This window comes from Ursus maritimus, unplaced genomic scaffold (genome assembly GCF_017311325.1).
Source record: "Ursus maritimus isolate PB19 unplaced genomic scaffold, ASM1731132v1 scaffold_3, whole genome shotgun sequence".
NCBI classification, from domain to species: domain Eukaryota; kingdom Metazoa; phylum Chordata; class Mammalia; order Carnivora; family Ursidae; genus Ursus; species Ursus maritimus.
The window spans coordinates 94,977,644-94,995,711 of NW_024425563.1; positions in this window are offsets into that span (position 1 = coordinate 94,977,644).

An 18,068-nucleotide genomic window follows, 5' to 3' on the forward strand; every position below is an offset into this window, starting at 1 on the left:
GTGTAGACCGGCTGCTGTCCATTCCCTCAGCTTTCTTTTTTTTTCTGAAAATGATTTATTGCGGCTTCATTTCTGAAGGATAGGTTTGCTAATTATAGAATTTAGGGTTGGAAATACTGTTCTTCAGCATTTGAAAAATTATTTCATTTGCCTCACTCTGGTTTCCTTTGTTTTTAGGAAAAGCCACCTGCCTTTCTCTTTGCTGTTGCACAGAATACAATGATTTTCCTTCTGGGTGTTTTTACCCAGTTTCTCTTTGGTTTTCAGAAGTTGGACTAGGATGTGGCTTGGTGTAGACTTTTTGTGTTTATCCACTGTGGAATGTGTTGAGCTTTTGAGTTGTTGGTCTGATGACCGACAGCGTTAGGAAGCTCTTGCTTGTTCTCTGTGGAAATGCTTCTGCTCTGTTCCCTCTCTCCTTCTGTGTACGTAACTGTGTTATACCAGGCCATGGGGTGTTTTCTCCGTCTGTGACAGGATCTATTTCTGTTTCTTTTTTCTGGACCTCAGTGTGAATCCTTTCTATTAATTTATGTTTCAGTTCAGTGATTGTTTTGTTTTGTTCCGCCTCTACTAAACCAACTGAATGTTTCCTTAATTTTGGTTATTATGTCTTTTTCATTCTAGAGTTTCCATTTGGATCTTTTCTGTGGTTTTCATTTCTTTGCTGAAATTGTCCATCTTTTCATCCACTCTCATTTTTCTTTAATTACTTTAGTATATTTATAACAGTAATTTTAAAATCCTGCTAATTCTGGGGTGCCTGGGTGGCTCAGTCGGTGAAGTGTCTGCCTTCAGCTCGGGGCATGATCTCAGGGTCCTGGGATCAAGCCCCACATCGGGTTCCCTGCTCACTGGGGAGCCTGCTTCTCCCTCTCCCTCTGTTGCTCCCCCTGCTTGTGCTTTCTCTCTAGCAAATAAATAAATAAATAAAATCTTAAAAAATAAATCCTACTAATTCCAAAATCTGTGTTACTTCTCAGTGCCTCTATAACTATTTTATCTCTTTATTGGGGAGGGCGTCTCGTTTTCTTTTTTCTTTCTTTTTTTTTTTTTTTTTAAGATTTTATTTATTTATTTGACAGAGATAGAGACAGCCAGCGAGAGAGGGAACACAAGCAGGGGGAGTGGGAGAGGAAGAAGCAGGCTCATAGCGGAAGAGCCTGATGTGGGGCTTGATCCCGGATCGCCAGGATCACGCCCTGAGCCGAAGGCAGACGCTTAACCACTGTGCCACCCAGGCGCCCCATCTTGTTTCTCTGAATATCTGATAAGTTTTGATTCTGTGCTTGACTTTGAATATCAAGGACAGTAGGGAGGACGTGCCTTGTGCTTTCTTAGGCAGCCAGGGCAAGTAGCCCTCGCTATGGTCCATCCAGAGTCAGGGGGCCATGGTGGGTCCCCACATTATGTAGTCGCAATTTATCTCTGGTCTCAAACGCCTTCAGGGCCGCACCAGATCCCTCTCTGTAGTAAAGCCCTTGGCTCTAAATACCTCAGGACTGTGGAGATTTCTCTCTCTCCAGATTTTTGAGTAGGAGAGTTGGCGGGATGTGTGAGCTGGCTCCGTGTTCGGGGTCCTCTGGATTCCAGCCGCCCCCCTCCACACCAGCCCATGTAATCTCCTCATCCTGGCAGACTTAATCATTTTCTGCTCTGCGATGATCTCAGGGAGCAAGTGGCCATCGGTCTTTTCTAACTGGAGGAGGGTTTAGAATCTTCTAGAATTTAGTAAATTCAGAATTTTTTTTTTTTTTTTGCATCTGCATGTTTCTGATGGGTTTAAATAAAATACTGTTTTGTTTAGAAGTGTATTTTCTCTTCTCATTGTTTGGGTGGGAGTGATGGTCTTTTGTCACCTTGAGGCAGACACCCCGCCCATCAGTACAGGTGCCTGGCTCTGTCCTGTGCAGTGTGGAAACTTGCCCAGCTCCTCCCAAGGGATGCACCTTTGGGCTGCTTCTACTCGCTCCTATTCTGGCCTTTTTCTCTTTGTATTGTTGTAAAATAGGGCTACCATGTGTAACCCTGTGCATATGTCTTCTGACATACTTGCCGGAATATTCTTAGACATGGCACTGGTGGGTCAGAGGGTAGCTGCGTGTGGGATTTATCTCAATTCCCCTCTGCAGGGGCTGAGCCATTTTGCATGTCCCCTAGGTGTACGTGAGAAAGCACGTCCCTTTGTCTTACCTTGTTGTAGGTGATCAGTCTTCCGGATTTTTTTTTTTTTTTAAAGATTTTATTTATTTATTCGACAGAGATAGAGACAGCCAGCGAGAGAGGGAACACAAGCAGGGGGAGTGGGAGAGGAAGAAGCAGGCTCATAGCGGAGGAGCCTGATGTGGGGCTCGATCCCAGAACGCCGGGATCACGCCCTGAGCCGAAGGCAGACGCTTAACCGCTGTGCCACCCAGGCGCCCCTGTCTTCCGGATTTTTGCCAATTTGATAGGTGAGCTATCCTAACGCAGTGTGCACTTGACCCTTGAACAACATAGAGGTTTGGGGTGCTGACCCTCCATCTATAACTCTTGTCTCCCCCCAAAACGTAACTACTAATAGCCTATTGTTGACTACATGCCTCATAGAAAACATGAAACAGTCGATAAACACTTGTTATATGTATTATATACTGGATTCGTACAGTAAGTAAACCAGAGAAAAGAAAACGCTATCAGGAAAATCATAAGGAAAAGAAAATACATCTACAGTGCTGTAGGGTATTTATAAAAAAAAAAAAAAATCCCTGTGTAAGTGGACCCGTGAAGCTCAAACCCAGTTGTTCAAGGTCCACTGTACTTGGAATTTGTTTCCACTTATTCTGAGTGAGTTGAGCATCTTCTTCTGTATTGAAAGGTCATTTTCAATTCCTGTCTGTCAGTTGTTCATAGCCGAGCTCATTTTCCTGTGGATTTCTTGTTCATTTTTCTTCTCTCTTCTCTACAGTAAGAAACTTCATGTTTTAAGGCTACTAATCATTTGTGATGTAGGTTGCAAGTATTTTTCCCTTTTAATTTTTTTCTCTGTCCTTTTAATGTTTTGAGTAGATTTTCAAAGATCTACCTGGAAATCTAGCTGTTGGAGACCTCAGTAGTTCCTTCAGACACATTCGTACTGATTCAGATTCGTTACTTAGAAGATAAATTTCAGACTTGTCGCATCCCAGCTGGCTTTCTCTGACACGTCTCTGCCTTTCCTTTTTTTTTTTTTTTTTTGAGAGAGAGAGATTGAGTGTGAGCACAAGTGGGGGCGGGGAGGGGGTAAGGGGGATAGGGAGAGAGAGAATCCACAAGGAGACTGCACCCAGCATGGAGCCCCATGTGGGGCGGGATTCCATGACCCTGAGATCATGACCTGCGCCGAAATCAAGAGTCGGACACTCAGCCAGCTGCACCACCCAGGCGCCCCATGACTGGTCTTCCCCACAGCCCCACTTCGTCGTTTGGCCACACTGAGTTACGTCCTGAAGACACAGCTTTCCCTCTTGTAGAAGCCCTCAGTGCCTTTCCCGTCCAGATGACGCAGGTATAGAAAAATCAGGGGCAACAGGGGGAAGGCTGAGCCTTGATTTGGGATTGGGATCAGGGTGGGCTGCTGCTGTATGATCGGGCAGCTGATTCGTGGGGGGCAGATGCGGGAAAGCAAAAGCAAGATCCGTCACTCATTGGACACTGTGCTGGTTTATAATATTTAATCCTTGCAGCAGTCATTTTGTGAGTTCTACAGATGAGGTCTCAGACCCGGGGAGCCCCTCCCAAAAGGCCGTTAAAATAGGCGGTTGCAACATGAGGGACGCATTCTGCGTTTTTCCTAGCCCGGAGTGCGCGCTGATCTCTCCATCTCTCCGTGATCCTGATTTCATTTATACTGTTTTCCAGTGCAATTGCAAATAGCTCTGGTCAGTGCAGAGGCCACTGTTCTTCAAACTGGGGAAGTTGCAGTAACTCTCCGAGTTTGAGGACATAGGTTAAAAAAGGAAGCCAGATATTTACCGGGTGAAGGCAGGTGAAGTGTTGGGCAGAGGTGGGATGGGTTTTCCTGCGGGGCTTAGCCCACGCAGGCTCACGGGCTGCTCTTTGAGGCTGCCCCTCTTTTCTCTTTAAAGCAGGTGTTTCTTAATTGTGTGGACCACCTGCCCCTGACATTGGCAGGGGGGCAGGGGGCAGAGTGGCCCCAGGGTGGGCCGCAGTGACCCTGAGTGGGAGCACTGGCTCTCTGGGGGTGCCCACGTGCAGCAAAGGAACTGCCCCTTGCTGTCTGCAGCCTGGGGCGGGGGGAGGGCTGAGCTACAGTAGTCCCAGACCGCGGAGGCCTCTGCCGGGCCCCCGTGGGTGCCTGGGGCTCGCTAGCGTCCGGTACACGGCAAGAGCCACGTTACAGGGGCCCAGTCCAGGTGGCTCGTCATCCATCTGTTCCCCCTTGGTTGTTATTTCAAGAATTTGTGTTGACGTGGGGGCATTTTTAGCCAAGCACACATGCAGAATGTCCAGGGGTATCCTCCTCGAGGGATGTGCCCCCCGCAGATGCACCTGTGTGTGGTTAGGACGGCCCGGCGCCCCGGGGCCTGGGGAGAGTGTCTCCTGTGTGTGGGTCCAGGCTGGACGGGGAAACTGGGGTGTAGAGCGATGGAAGGGTGTCCCGGCAGGTGTTCCGATTTAAGTCTTGCCCTGTCGTGTGGCCGCATTGGTTGCTTCTCAACAGGAGGCAGAACGTTTGTCGTTGGACGAGATTCCCTGTCTCAGGGAGGCAGTGGGAAAGCTTTCTGATCACAGATACTTTCCCCGAGGGCTGTGTGTGTGGGTGTGAGCGTGTGCACACGCGTGTGCGTACATCTGCACGAGCCTGTGAGCGTGCGCGGTGGGGAGCGTGTGTGAGCACGTGCGTGTATGATGAACGTACAAATCCACATTTTCTGATCATATCGCTTGTTTTTACTTTAGCAAAGTATTAGCCGAAGCCGTAACAGAGCAGTAATTATCAAGACTGGCAGAAGTGCAAGCGTCAGTTCCGGCCGAAAACAATTTTCATGGCCCAAAGTCGGTTGTATTTTGTTGAGATACAGGAAGTAATTGTCATTAATTTTAGTTGGAGGGAATTAAAAAAAAATAAAACCCGTGTAAACATTTGCGATTATGCCCCCCCCACCCCGCTTGTGGCTAAAGTCTCAGGATAACAGGAGGTTATTTAAAACGAGGGCATGTTGCCTTCATGAATTCAGCAGCTTCTAGCAAGCAAAGAAATACCGAAGCAGAGGGAAGAAACCAAGAGTAAAGCAGGTAGCTTCTCTAACAAACTTGGAAGGAATGAGCAGACCCCCAGCCCCGCAGAGGCAGGCGGAGGGGACCGGCTGGCAGAGGGGACCAGCCGTGTGGGGCTCCCCCTTCCCCATGTGGTTTACGGTGCTGCTCAGCCAGAGTAAGAGGACAGGTCCTGGAAGGAACCCCAAACTTTGCCTAAATTCCAGACTTGCATGCATTTGGGATTCCGGTTAGCCTGATGAAGGACAGGTAATCAGCAAGTCCAAATCCCACTGCCCTGAAGACCGAAGTTCTTTAAAGCTGATGATGGTGCAAGATGTCCCCCCTCCCCCACAGCCTCTGCCTGTGGCCTCTCTGGGGAGGTGGGGGGGCTCCAGACTGGGGGCCCCACATGGAACTTCCCCATTGCGTCCAGGGCTCTGGCCATTGAGCCGCGGTCCCCTAACCCGGACACGATTGCAGGTTTGGGGCCCTAACCACGACACCCCAACTCCCCACGGAGGGATTCAAAGTAAAAATACCCCTCAGACATGAGTGGAGAAGCCTGGAGAGGGTGTGATTATTCACCTGCAGACTCCCTTTGCCAAGAGGCCACGGCAGCAGTATTTAGAGGCTCTTGGGGGGAGCAGATGGCACAGGTCACCCTGAGTGAGGCTGGAGGCCCAGGTCACAGGTTGGGTCTGGCCTAGCCCAGGTAGGGGAGGTAGAGGCAGAGTCACTAGGGGGCAGGGCACCATGCGGGGCTAGGGAGGGGCTGGCATCCGGCCTGTATCCCTTCCCCAGCCCTGCCATGCACAGCGGGGCCTCAGGGCACCCCACCTCTCTTTGCTCATTCCCCATGGCTCTGGAGATGTGTCTCACAGAACTTTGCCCCTGGCCCACCTGTGTTGGCCTTGGGTTCTGGCCCACGAGTTGGCAGTGGGACCCCATCTCTGGGGTGGCCGAGCTCGCACAGCTTTTCGGGGGGCCTCAGGGATGACACTCTTCTCCATTCAAACCAGTTCGTGGATGCACAGTTTCCCTAAAGTGGGGTCACGCTAGCCACACATTTGCTTTCACGCTGGCAGGCCTGTCCCTGGCATCATCAACCCACACCAGCCTTTAGGATGTCAGCCCTGGTGGGTTTTCCTTTGAGCTCTGGGCACCCTCCGTGATCGGGGCCGGTGTGGTCTGTGGGGCATGCTTGGGTTACAGCTGCCAGCGCTCAGAACAGACCCTGGCTCCCTGGTCTGCCCAACTGCTGGAAGCCACCTTGAGAGCCAGGGTGCCCAGAGCTCGGGGCTTCGACCCACGTGCGCTTACATCATCAGGTCACAAAATACGTTACGTCACTGTAACGTCTTTTGTGACCCGGTAATACTCATCCCGCTAACCATTTTGAAGAAACTCTAAGAAAAAGTGATTCTATAATTAGTAACTTATATTGTTGACATTTTTCAAAGTCATCGATACGTTGATGAATATGTTTGTGCCAATTAATGTCACTTGTCATGTAGCCTTTTGACACCAACTCCACTTCCGATCCCAGTTCCTACTCTACGTTGGGGCTTTCTCCCCCACCACGCAGCCCTCCTCCGAGGGCGGCTGGGCCCCTACAATCCTCCTCGACCCCCACACCATCTACCCAGACGTCTACCTCAGTCCCCCAGCACCGCCCTCCCCCACACCAGCCCCAAGTCAGGCTGTCACCTGGGTTCTGAGCGACCAGCCACAGACCAGAGGTTCCCACGACCCCTGCCTGGGTTGGATGAAGTCGCTGGAGCGGCTTGCAGAACTCAAGGAGATGGTTAACTCCCTAGATCACTGGTTTGTTGTGAGGGGTTAACTAAGAAACAGACAGAAGAGCTACCCGGGGCGGGGTCCGGGGAGGGGGCGCCGAGCTCCATGCCCTCCCAGGGCCCGCTGTCCCCACATCTCCACGTGCTTGCCAACCCAGGAGCTCTCCAGACCTGTCCTTTTGGGTTTTTGTGGGGGCTTCATGACAAGGACGTGATTAATGAAATCATTGGCCCTTGGTGATTGATTCAACCTGCAGCCCCGCCCTCTCCCAGAGGTGGGGGTGGGGTGGGGCTGAAAAAAGCCAAGCTCTTCTCCCAGGACTGGTTTCCCTGGCAACCAGACCCTGTCCTGAGGCGCTTTAAAACATCACCATGTTAGCATCACAAGAGACACCTTTCTGCTCCTCTACTTAGGAAATTCCAAGGGTTTTAGGAGCTGTGTGTTGGAAACTGGGGCAAAGACTCAATATACGTTCCTTATTATAAATCAGTGTCACACCGTCTCCCCCCAGCAAACCCACTGTGGGGAACTTTCAGCTTCCAGGGAAGCTAGAAGCAAGAGGAATCTTCCGAGCGGTGCCGCCTGGCCACCTACGCTGGCCGGTTGATCGTGGCTTGTGGGTCTAAAACCGGCTGAATGAACGCGCCCTGTCCATCTTGGTTGCTGGCTGCCAGGGGGAAGAGAAGGTTGGCTCTGAAGGGCCCTACAGATGCTGTTTCACGAGTAACCACGGAGCAGAAACAAGGGAACAAGGTTTTTCTCCTCTTTTTGCAAATGAGTGCCTTTCTGCGGTCCCACAGCAGACGTGGAAACTCGGGTATTGGGAAATACCAAATGCCATGGAGTCACAGAAGTTCAGCTCAGAGAAATTAAAATGCTGACTTACCCTTCAAAAACATTTTAAAAAGCATTAAATATAATTGTGTATCTAATGGTTTTTATTTCCACGGAGGTGTTTCCAGAAGGTCATGATGTGGGAAACAAGGGCAGAAAAAAAATCACTGAATTTCCTAACTACCTACAGCGCGCTGACGAGTCCTTGAAATAGGCAGAGTGACCTTCGTCTAGGGACTCAGCTGCCTCGAAGTTAATACTTTGCTAAGGGCAAAGGCAATCATAGCCTGACCCCCAGGATCCTGTAAGTCTGCTTTTTAACGTATAAAAATTCCTTTAGAAATTTCCTTTACCTAAACCCCCCAAGATATGTGTTGGCAATCATCCCCCAAGCATATGACCCACCAATATGCATCTGAAGGGTCTCATGACTAAGGTTTTGTTAGACGGTAATAAATGACCTTTTCCCAACCATAGCTAGCCCCTCAAGGTCCTGGAAACCTTGCTTCCAAATTCCTTCGAGACTCACGCTGTCCCTAAGCCCCTCCCAGCTTGAGGGTATATAATGGGCCACCCCTCGCAACCCCAGTGCAGCTCTTTTTGCCCATGGGTCCTGTCCCCGTGCTTTAATAAAACCACCTTTTTGCACCAAAGATGTCTTAAGAATTCTATCTTTGAACCCTAACGTCTTTCCTACATCAGGTACTGGGCTCCTGTGATCATAGATTCCCCAAGGTACTGTCGGTGCGTCTCTCCAGGGCATACCCCACCTCCAGCCCTCCCTGCAGCCCCAGCCAAGGGCAGGGAGGGCCAGCCCGGCACCCCGCTCCCTGGGACTTGGCTCCATTCCTCCGAGAACAGAACCTTGTTCTTGGACGGGGCATCAAAAATTCATATTCTTGGGGGGAAAGGAGTTCTTAGCCCACAGGCTCTAGACTGTTGTTCCACCAAGGATGCCGAACTCTCCAGGTCCATGAAGGCCAAAGGGATTCTTCACTCAGGGTAGCAGAATGAGCTGCAGCCATTCCCTTCAGGATGAGGGAAGGTTTGCTTCAGGAGACCCAGCCATCCTGTCCCGCCTAGTCCCACCTGCCCCCACCTGTCCCTCCCTGTCCCTCACCTGCCCTCACTTGTCTTCACTTGTCCCCACCTGCCCCCACCTGTCCCTACCTGTCCCCATGTCCTCTCAGCTGCCCTCATCTGCCCCCACCTGCCCCTCACCTACCTTCACCTGCCCTCACTTGTCCCCACCTGTTCCCATCTGTTCCCATCTATCCCTAGTGTGTCCCTGGCTCTTTCTATGAGCACACACATACCTACTTCATCCTTTCTTTCTTTTTCTTTTTTTTTTCTTTTTTAGTTAACATAGAGTGTATTATTAGTTTCAGAGGTAGAGTTTAGTGATTCATCAGTTGCATATAACACCCAGTGCTCATCACATCACGTGCCCTCCCTCATGCCCATCACCCAGTTACCCCATCCCCCCACCCACCTCCCCTCCAGCAACCCTCAGTTTGTTTCCTGGAGTTAAGAGTCTCTCATGGTTTGCCTCCCTCTCTGTTTTTATCTTATTTTATTTTTCCTTCCCTCCACGTTCAAGTGTTTTGTTTCTTAATTGCACATATGAGTGAAATCATACATTAGCTTTCTCTGATTTATTTCACTTAGCATAATACGCTCTAGTTCCATCCACGTCCATGTAAAATGGCAAGATCTCGTCCTTTCAATGGCTGTGAGGCATTTCCCGTGGGGGCCGAGTCCCGATCCATGAAGCCTTCTCCCTTCACCCAAGTAGGTTAAGAGTTCCGTGACTACGCTGCATGCAGTGGGGCGAGGGTGTTAAGCGTTTACTTAGCTAGACATCAACGTGGCTGATGTTGGAAGTCAACAAATGCGTCTGCTGTGGGCTGAGCTTCCCAAGCTGCCGACTCACCTTTTTCTGATAAAAGTCCAAACGTGAGGAAAACTCCGTTCTCTGCAGACAAAGACTCCGGATCGGAGACGTGTTCAGGTGAACATTTTGAAATCAAGTTGCAGGGAGATGAGGATGCACCGTGGTCCATATTTTGCTTTTGTCTCCTTTTCGTGTCCTTTCCCAGGGCTTCGCAGGCAGGGACCCCCGCGGTTGCGAGAAGGCTGTGAAGTCAGCCTAGACTCTGGCGGCCTCTCTGAGTTACACAGCGGCTCTGCCGTGAAATGTGTGAGGATGAGAAATCCGGCAAAGGCGTGTCAGCAGGTAACATTCTGATGCTATCTACCTGTCCTTGTCCAGTGAACAACACGAGGTATCCCATTCCAGGGAGAAGGGGGAGCTCCCCTGCTGCGGATGGAGAAGGTTTCTGAAGCGTCGTCCACTCCGGCCGTGGGAAGTGCACGAACGAGTTGGTTGTGTCTGCCATTCAGGGCCGGGGGAGGTGACGTGGTCTGCAGGTCTGTGGGGGTGTCTGCCCGAGTTTGCTGGCCCCTGGGGCCAGTGCCCTCTTGCTGCCCTCCTGCCGCTGGAGGAGAGACAACTCGTGCCCACTGTGGGGCAAGGAGGCGCCGTTCCAGGTAAGCCACATGGGTGCACCTTTGATCACCTGATGCTGTCCTTGGCCATCTTCCAGCAAAATCAACTGAAGCCCCAGTCTATGGCGGGATCCTCACTCCTGAAGCCCTGGTGTTTTCCGAGGCAGCCGCGATCAGCCTGTGCTGTCTGCTCTGCCTCCGGAGGGGATGTAGCCCCGGGTCAGGACGGAGGTTTGCGAGGCTGTTGGACCCTGTCGTCCGTGAGTGTCCACAGTGAGCAGATTTCCCGGTGCTGCATTCATTCTCAGACAGGCTGGCAGCAGACGGTGTGGCCTGGAGCCCCTGAGCTGCCCCTTCAGCATGGGGCCTTGTCCCTGTCCCCAAACACATATCCCATGTCCGCGGAGTCCCAGGTGCATCGGGTCCATGGCCAGAGCTGTGGGAAGGGGCCTGTGGCCAGAAGGTCCTGGACACTGGGAGGGGCAACGTCAGGGCCTGAGATTGGAAGTCCAGGGGGGCTGAGGTGGGACAGCCAGGGAGGGTGCGTGTGCGGGATGAGGGGATGAGTCTGAGGGGCACGAGCTGAGGCCTGGCCGCCAGGCCGGCCTGTACTGACTTCTAGCCTCATTTCCAACCCACTGCCAGGAATTTTGATATTACTGTCTTTTGTTGCATGTTTTGTGACCCAGCCGAAGGCTCCACGAGGCAGGAGGGTAATCCTGCCGGGGTCCCCGTCTGCCAGCTCAGACCCGCCAGAGGCTTCAGGGAGAAGTGCGATTCCTCATCCCGCCCTCGAGGAGGAAAGCTGGTGGTGGGTTCAAGGCTTCTGTTAGTTTGAAGCACTCGGGTCCGTGTTGGAGTAACGGGCCGGGGTGGACTGGGAGCCCACGTGGGACAGACGTGGTGCCGGTGCCTGGCAGGGACCCTGAGCGCCACACCTTCTCTCCTCCCGCCGGCCGGCGTGAAGTTCTCCTTCCTGCCCCGGCTCTGCTTACTTGGCTTTGGGTTTCACGCCCTTTGTCCTGCGGCTCTAATTTCCAAGCTGTCCTGGCTCCCGTACTTACGCTCGGTGACCCTGTGCACCCACGAGCTTTGCTCTGCACCACCGTCTCGGGGGGCCCTGGTTTCCTCGGGACTTCTGGCGGTCTCACCGCGGCCCTCAGCCAGGTCCCGAGGCAGATGCCATCCAGAAATGAGCGTGGGGCAGTCCGGGCCACAGGAACCTCTCCGTTGAGCTGGCAGGGCAGACCTGCTTCCTCTGTGGTCGTCAATGAGGAGAGGCCCAGGCTCGTGGAGGACGAGGGCCCCCCTCCCTGAAGCGGAGACAGAGGCCCTCCCCCATTGCCTACACCTGCCCCTGCCCTGTGTTCTCTCTGACGCATCCGTCTGCCCTCCTCCCGGGCTGTGCTCCTCAGGCCACTTCTGCTGACAGCAGTGTGAGGTTGGGACTCTCGCAGGGTCCGCAGTACCGCCCCTCGCTCCCGGGGCACCCCCAGACCGGCTCCCAGTGTCTTCCTCCCTCAGCTCCTGTTTGCTGACCCTCCCTGGACCCTCCCTGGGTCAGCAGCCTTGCCCTTCCCAGCCCTCTTCCTGGAGGCTGGCCTTGCTCCCCAGGGAAGCCCCCCTTACCCCAACCCGGAGTCCTGGCGGTTTCTCTTAAGGTGCTGTCCCCATTCTGGACTTGCTTTTTTAAATAACCACAATGTAAATTTATTTATTTCTTCTTTACATGTTTGGATGTGGGTACAGTTGACACTCCATGTTCGGTCAGCTTCAGATGTAGGACACAGTGACTCCCCATCTCTATGTCATGCTCTGCTCGCCATCTGCCACCTGTCACTGTAATATTGTATGTCCCGACACCATTGACTTTCATCCCCATGACTTCTTCATCGGACAGCTGGGGGCGGAATCTGTTCTTGCCTCTTTCTTTGCCGTCTTGCCCCACAAGGAGCTGGTGCTGTGGGAACCCACCTCTCAGGGACCCACTCGGCCATCGGTTCCCCAGGTGGACACAGATGCTGGCTGGGTTAAATGCAGTGAAACTGGAGGTATCATCTCTGGGCCGGACCCAGGGAATGGCCGGAGCAGGGTGGCCGGGACACCTGGCAGCCGAGTCTTCTGCAGGTCCCAGGCTGAGGGTCCAACCCACATGAGCGCCCAGGGCTGTGGTGTCAGAGCACCGGCCAGGGAGGGGGGCACAAGTCCATGCTGGGCGGGGCTTTGGCAGCCCAGCAGGGGCTGCAGCCACTGAACCGCGGGCCTGAGGAGCTGGGGGCAGGTGACGGTGTGGACGTGTGCCTTTGGAGGAGGTCCTGAATGGGGGAGACATGTGTGCAAGAGGAGCCAGGGCCAAGGCTGGGGTGACCATCAGCGGTCCACATCCTCGTGGGAACTGGTGACACCCCCAGGCCAGGGCCCCTTCCAGAGGAGGGGACCCAGAGCCATTTCAGAAGAAGGAACTTACCTTTTTCTGAAGTGGCTGCTCGATCCCCTTTTCCCTGGTAGGTCCTCCCCCCGGGCAGGTGCACTGTTCTGTCTGGACGAGAGTGCACGTCCGAACGCGGGTCTTCAGGCAGAAGGTCCCGGGGCTTTGAGACACAGATTGCCCCTTCCGTTGTCCCAGGCTCTCCCAGTCCAGCAGGTCAAGGAGGCCTGTGTTGCGTGGAATGTTCAGGGATGCCCCCTCCCCATGGCACACCCTGATAAGGGGACACAGAGCCGAACGCTCACCATCCATCTTAAAAATAGTCAATGTAATGTGTGAGATTATCAGGGGTGCAATCTGGGAGTCCCCCACGTGGGGACTTCCGCAATCACTATCACATCCACGGGGCCCACGCTCAGATTCTCGGTGCAGCTCTGATTGTGGAGAAGGTCCGAGAACCCTAGCTCCAGGAATCGGAGACTTTGCATGCAGTCTCCTTAAAACAGAAAGTGCGGTGGGGGACGCCCGAACCCCTTTACCGCTGCAGCCTGCAGGGTTTGAGAAGTGGCAGGGGGTGTCTCTGAGCTGCCCCAAGTGCTCTCTTTCATCCAGGAGGGGCTCTACTGAGTCTTGGCAGCAGAAACAGAGGCCAGAGCACAGGGTCCCCGAAGTGGGGCCACCGTCCTGCTCACTCACTTCTGGAATGCCACCCAGCAGGCAGAGAGAGGAGCCTCGTCGTTCTCAGGAGTTAGCTTTCTGGTGGGGGTGCGGTGGGGAGACACGCAAACAGACCAAAATGGCTGGGACAGCTTCGTGGTGTGATGGGTGAAGGTAAAGGGATGGAGGACAAAAGGATGGCCTGTCTGAAGGGGGCACTCGATTCCAGACAGAACGCCCAGAAGGGTCAGTCGTGCAAAGGTCCTGAGGCAGGAACGGGCTCAGCAGTCTCCAATATGAGATGTGGAGTTCAGCTGGGTTCCTTTTCAGGACACGCACTTAAGAACTTTTCCTCGTTCCTTCCTGATGTCCTGAATCTTGATATGATGAAACCAAGACGAATCATCAAGAAAACAAAGCTAGGCTGACTGACACACCCTCACGTTCGTTGGCAGCATGAGCAAAAAAAGAAAGAAATCCCAGTACCTCTTTGCTGTCTTACAACTTAGAAGATTCCCTAAAATGTGCCTTTCTGAAAATGATTGGTGAACGTGGGAACAGCAGACAGCGTGGGGGCTACTGTGCGCACGCCTCCCTCCCCCAGTCCAGGGGCGCCCGTCTCCCCAAGACCCCGTGTGGCAATTGGTAGTTGTTCTTGATCGATTAACAAGGATTAGCTTAATGACGCCGTTCGGTGGGAACCTGGGGAGGCTCTGGACTCTAAATTGTGGGAATCTGGGCTTCGGGCTGGCGGTCCACCCCCAGAAATCAGGAGGACCCAGGGAAGGAAACCACACAGACTCTAAGATCTGGGTGCTGTTTGCCAGGAGATTTTGTTTCCAAAAGAACGGCTGGCTGCACGTTCGTCCTCGACCTGACAGCCTGCAGCTGTCCAGCATGGCCGGGGGTCTGGTATGGGGGGATGGGGGGCAGGCGAACTGGATTTGGTGGGAACACCCCACCCCTGTGAGGGGAAGCAGCGCCCCAAGCCCACCATGGGGAGCAGGTCGGGGACCACATGGGCTGCAGGAGGAGGGGGTTCTCAGAGCAGCCGCCCTGTTTGCACTCTGGGATCAGAGCTAGGCCTCGCTGTCTGTCCACATGACACAGCCTCCGTCTTTGGACCTCCTTGCCTCATTGGAAAAGGGGCTGGAGTATAGAGCCTGCTTCTGAATTTATTTCTGGTGCACCTGTGTCCACTCCGGGCAGGTGCGTGGGGCAGCGAGGCTAGAAGCCACCCCCACCCCCACCTGGTAACTGTTAGGCTGCTCCCACTGCTGCCTGTCCTCCCGTCCAGTGTGGGCACCTGGAGGGTCTTCGGCGGCCGCCGCCCCTGCCCAGGGCTGGCCCTCTCTCTCCTGCCACAAATTCCAGCTTTCTCTGAAATCTACATCCCAGCTCCCAGCCTTTCCCCGGCAAGAAGCCCCCTCTTGATCAGAATACTTGCTGAAAAGCTGGTCTTATAAAATAAAAATCCATCCCACTCTGAAGAGTGCAGCAGTCCAGCACAGCTTGAGAAGAATCATAACCCGGTAAGAAAAATCTTAGAAGATATTTTCTTAGCTTCTTGATTAACAGAGTTTAGCCACGACGTTACACAAAGCCAAGGGTAAAATCTGTTGCTATTTAATATTAGTTAATAAAAAAAATCTGCCCTCCCCACTGAGTGATGATTTGAATATTGGCTCTCTTGAAAGGGCTTTCTGCCTTCAAGAAACATATCAGTGAAACCTAGGGTCAGCTTGATTATTTTGCTTCGAATTCTCAGAGGGCTCCTGATGCCCTTAGGAGGAAACCCCTTGCCCTGAGCAAGACTCTCATCGTGTGGCCCTGCTGTCGGGCCCCTCTGTCTGTGCCCTCCATCCCAGGAAGGGGCTGGCTCCTCCCTGGGCCCTGGTGACCTCTCACACATCCACACGGCCCGCAGGGCAGGGCTGGAGCTATGGCCTAACGTGGGGTTTGCAGAATGTCTTGTGGTCCTCCCAGACCCCAGGATCGATCTCGGGGGCCTGTGGGGGAACTGCCATCTCTAAGTCGCTTCCCTGGGTGGAGGAGGCTGTTACAAGGGTTTCTCATGGCCTCCTGGGTTCTGAGGAAGGATGAGACCTTCATCTGCCCCCTTGGGCACAGCTGCTGGGGATAGAGCTGCTTCGTGTCCCCTCCCTGCCGTGGCCATCCTGCGGGCCCATGTCTCATGGCACCCCACACAAGGACCTCTGGCAGTGCTTCCTCCCACCCTGCTTGCAGGTGGCAAACTGGCTGAGCCTGAGGGGACCTGATGTTTCCTGCCTTATGCTCGACTCTCCACTCCCTGCCCTTCCCCCTCCTCCCCTGCCCTGAGATTCAAGACCCTATGTGCGCTTCCTGGTAGGAAAAATGCCGCTTTGGGAGCCCAGTGAGGAGACGCTGGTGCTGGTGTGTGCCGGGCATGGTCTGTGCTGCTTCTGTGACCCCTTCTCACTCCGAGAAAGGGAGTGAAGAAGGAGGAATGAAGGCCCAGAGGGGAAGTCCTGGTCCTGGTCCGTATGATCACGGCCTGATGGTGACCACAGCTCCACAGGCTCGGGGGGCCTGTGTCCACCGTGAGCACAGCAGGAGTGATGGCGAGCTCTTGCTGTTGGCCCTGTTACAGCTCTCTTGAGCTTTCCAGTGTCTCCCTTCTGGGTTGCCTCGAGGGGCGTTTAGTCAGCAGACACGTTACCGTCCTGTCCCGACGATGGGAAGCAAGCCCACAAGAAGGTGCTCGACCATCCTGCTTGTGTGGCCTGAGCAGCTTTCTGGAGTTGAGAGTTTAGGCCGCCCACAGGAACCCAGGACAGGGCCTGGATGGCCGAGGAAGGGCCCAGGTGCTGAAGGGGACGAGAAATATGGCCGGGGACAGGCCAGAGGGCATGTGCTGGCGGGAGGGGCACCCAGGGCACAGGAGGGCAGCTGAGAGGGCCCCCCCATGCCAGCGCGGGGACGGGAGTCTGGGTGGCGGGGAACATGGGGGGGTGGACATCGCGAGCTGGCCGTGGACGTGCACATACCTCGGGAGCCGTCCAGGTTCTGCCCAAGCGGACCGCTGAACAAAGGCCTCAGGTTTCCAGGTTCTGGGAGACACGGGGGTGACCGCAGGGTGGAGGGTGGAGAGGCTGCAGGGTGTGGGTGAGACCCACCGAGGTGTGTGACTTCGTGCTGCATCCTGGAGGTGTGGGGTGATGGACCTGAGGGCCTGGCGGGGAGTCCAGCCCGCTCTGCCGTGACCTCCTGGCAGGCCTAGGGACATGGGGAGGGGGTGGGACTACAGAGCCAGTAGGGTGGAGGGCTTCAGGGATGCCCCACCTGAGCGCTCCCTTGTCAGGAAGTCTCTAAGCTGCAGACCCTTCCCAATGACCCCCCAGACTCAAAGGATCCAAGCTGAGGCAAAGTGGCTACACTGTGTGCTCCGTGGAAAACCGAGCCGCAGCCCGCCCCCCTGCAGACCCCGCCAGCCCCCCAAGAGCTGAGTGGGCGGATGGCACACGCGCAGGGCTCTGCTTTTTCCCTCGGAGCCGCCCTCCCCTGGGGGCGCTCTGGCCCCCCTCAAACTTGCTTCCCGCCTGCGTCATGAGAGACGGCAGTGCAGCTGTTGACGACCCGCTCTTGTTTGCAAACTCACCCCGTCTGGGGGTCCACATGACGCCCGGTCAGCCCCCTATTGCCAAGCGCTGGAGGAGATGGGTGGGGAGGGAAACGCAGACCCGCGGTGGGCTCCGTGTGCAGGTGTCCGTGAAGCCACGGTGTGCACCAGGTGCGCAGGGTTCGCATTTGAAGTGGGGGGCTTCCAGCTTTGGGAGTGGGGCCACCTGCCTGTGCACCTGAGTGAGTCTCTCGGGGGCTGTTCTGAGAGTGGACTTCAGGGGGCAAGGTTGAACAGAGCAGAACAGAGGGAGGGCTATCACAGTCTCTCCAGCACCTGTGGCTGAGCGTGGGGGTGTGGGAGGCGTGTTCCGGGGATCCCTTCAGGGACGGCATCCAGGCAGCTGGGAGGGTCACTGCAGGTGGAGTGGTCTGGAGGAGAGGCCAGGTGTTGGGCTTGGACGTGGTTAGTCACTCGCAGGGAGAGGAGCAGGTGAACGTGGGAGTCTGAGCTCTGCGTGGGGCTCTCATGTGTCCGCCCCGCGGAGAACGGTGACAGTGCGCTGACCCAACACCGTGTAGTGTACCTGTTTCAATCGCACAACTCCATGGCTTTTTCTATACTCAGATTTGTGCAACCATTCTCATAACCTCATTCTAGAATGTTTTCGTTACCCCAGAGAGAAACCCCACGTCCACTAGCAGACACTCTCCATTTCCTAGTGGGGGCGGGGGGTTAGATACTGATTATGCCGATTTTTTAAAGACTGTAAGTCTCTTGATAAAGAACAGCATGGTATTTGCTTTTGCACTATCGGCCTGTAATAATTAGTCCAAACCAGCTTTTGCAGGAGTGAACCACACTTTTAAATATAAACAGTTTTAAAAATATGCCTGGAGGACTGTGTGTCTTTAAGGGGGGCTGGACCCCGGACATTTCTGTGCGGTTGCCTGGCTGCCCGCACTGTTTTTCACTTCTACTTGAGAAGCTGACAAGAGGTTA